Source organism: Brachyhypopomus gauderio, chromosome 9, assembly GCF_052324685.1.
Source record: "Brachyhypopomus gauderio isolate BG-103 chromosome 9, BGAUD_0.2, whole genome shotgun sequence".
Lineage (NCBI taxonomy): Eukaryota > Metazoa > Chordata > Actinopteri > Gymnotiformes > Hypopomidae > Brachyhypopomus > Brachyhypopomus gauderio.
The window spans coordinates 10,732,757-10,735,468 of NC_135219.1; the positions used below are offsets into that span (position 1 = coordinate 10,732,757).

The following is a 2,712-nucleotide window of genomic DNA, read 5'->3' on the forward strand; positions in this document are numbered from 1 at the left end:
ATTAAAATAAACCTTAAATTTCCTTTCCTACAGCTTAAATTAACCCAACAAAAAGAATAGCTAACTCGACCTTGCGATGAAAATCTATTTAACATAAGCATTACATCATGGCTGTTGATGACCTATCAGATTGTATGTTCCCCTGACACAGTAACCCAGGGGCAATGAAAAATAAGACCAAAACCTTGCTGCGTGCACACACGCACACATACACATACACACACACACACACACACACACACACACACACACACACACACACACACACACACACACACACACACACACACACACACACACACAACGAAACCTGAAACCTGTGCACTTATCAAGAGGCAAAAAGAAACACCAATTTGCCAAATGAAACTTCACTGTCAGCACCTTGGTTCCATCATCCATTCTGGGCAGTTTTTGGATGGGTTTGGCAGAGGCACATGCAAAGACACAAACCATCCACCATGCAGTGAGGAAACAACCGACGGGGTAAGGCAAATGTGCAAATGTAAGCGGGAGCGGGAAAAACGCGGCACCGTGAGGCTCTGGACCGGCCACGTGGGCCGAGCTTCTCTGGGAACGTAGCACACGCTTGCATCAGGCCCAAATTCCACCGCAGTATAATAACAATGTTACAACATTACAATAACATTTTAATTACAATAGGATTCGCAAAGAAATTCAGGTTCAACTTAGAAAGGTTTGTTTAACATAATGATTGACTATAATGTAGTTTATTTAGTTTACTGAGATACGATTTGGCCCGGTCTCGTGTAAGTGTTCTCCTTTGTAATCACCACAGTAAAAACACACATTTCCAACTTTGACTGGTCAGCTGAACCTTTTTCTCTTTGTAAAAGTATTTACAATGCCAGTACGTCAGTGAGTGTGTGTGTGTGTGTGCTACATTCTTCCTAATGCTTTAAATGTTTATTTGTTTAGTATGAACTCACGAAACTGTATGAATGACATGTGAGATCGACGTCACCGTTTTACATACATGTTGTGTGGACGGAAACCTTCTCGCATGATTGGGGTCGTGACCTCTCACACGGCTCATGTGGAAATTCTTCCAAATTTGGGATTGCAAGATCTCATTGGTTTTGATCTCATGTTCAGCGTTAACATGGCCGGCCTTTCTTATGTGTTCACACATGTGTCCACTGACGTTTGCTGACGTTTCCTGATGTTTGCTGGCATTTCCTGACGTTTTCCGACGTTTCGTGATGTTTCCTGATATTTCCTGATGCTTGCTGAGATTCCTGACGTTTCCTGATGTTTCTTGACGTTTTCTGACGTTTCCTGATGTTTTCTAAGGTTTGCTGTGCAGTTTCAGAACATCCAGCCAAGAACCACTGCCAAAGAGCTGGGCATGCTTCTCATCACTATACAAAATACACGGGGAAATATGTGTACACACACACACACACACACACACACACACGCACACAAACCACACACGCACACACACACACACACACACACACACACACACACACACACACACACACACACACACACACACACACACATGCACACACCACACACACACACACACACACACACACACACACACACACACACACACCACTCACACACCACACACAGCTGAAAGCACACTTTGTGCTGGGCCCAGAATAGCAGCCTGAGTCTTTCTCTGATTCCCTTTAAAAGGCACAGTCGGGATCTTGGCTGAGGCTCCCAGCTATCATGGCCAATCGGTCCCCCACATCGTTGATCTGAATGTTTCTGTGTGAAGGACACTCATCACAGCCTGTACGGCACAGTAATGACTGCTGTGCATGTTAATTCTACAGAGACATGGTCCTACAACAGCTGTTTCAAAATATATAAGCAAGTGGTTCATCTGTCAAGGTAAAACTTTGACCTGTCCATAAAAATGAAACTGTATATGAACGAGTTTTGTCAGGTGTGTGTGTGCAAGGCGGCTGTTGGTAGCTGTGCGGACACGTGCTGATCTGTCCGTCACAGCTCTGCCCGCTGAAGGCTCTAAATGTTTCCCCAGGCCAGAGCAGAGGTGCACGGGGGCGGCCCACGCTGAGCGAGAGGGAACCGTACCGCAGAGGACGCACTAAACGAGTTCTCCATCGCACGCCGCCTTTCAACTCTGCCCTTCTTGCGTGAGCACTCTCGCGTGAGCACTCTCGCGTGAGCACTCTCGTGTGAGCACTCTCGCAGACACACTCACGTTTCAAAGCTACGGGCTAGGAGGGGCAGACGGCGGACAAAAATGAGCCCACATCTGCCACTGATCCAGTTGGCCAAATGTAGACATTTCAGTTGATCTGAACCTTACTTAACTTTAAGATAAATAAATGACAGAAAATGTGATTTTGTCCCCTCTGGCTAACGCCCACAGTATTTGGTCCAAGCAACAGTCAGTCCAGGAAAATATACTTACTGAGACTGTTCATATGTTGCTAATACAGGTAAACAAAGGGCACTGGGTCTGGTTGGCATGGTAAAAGAGAAGTATACTGAACAGTGGTAGTTTAGTCCAGTTTAACAGTTCAGTCCAAAACTAGGTGAATTCCACCAGTCGGCCTGATGAATCCATTTGGGACCTACAAATATATCTGAAATCAAACCCTGAAACAAACTGGCCCCGTGCTCAAAGCTTTTCTTATGCACCAGATTAAAGTGTGAAAGTGAACTGCCATTACCCAGAATGTGATTTTGTTAATTGTATCTCAAAAT

At 45.2% G+C, this 2,712-nt stretch overlaps 1 long non-coding RNA gene across 1 annotated transcript; it reads left to right on the forward strand.

The window, feature by feature from the left end:
* The first annotated feature begins 1,682 nt into the window (after nucleotides 1–1,682).
* Nucleotides 1,683–2,346, forward strand: LOC143522482 (uncharacterized). Its single transcript, XR_013133014.1, has 2 exons — nucleotides 1,683–1,869; nucleotides 2,021–2,346. It is a non-coding gene; the product is annotated as an uncharacterized LOC143522482 (long non-coding RNA).
* The last annotated feature ends 366 nt before the right edge of the window (nucleotides 2,347–2,712 follow it).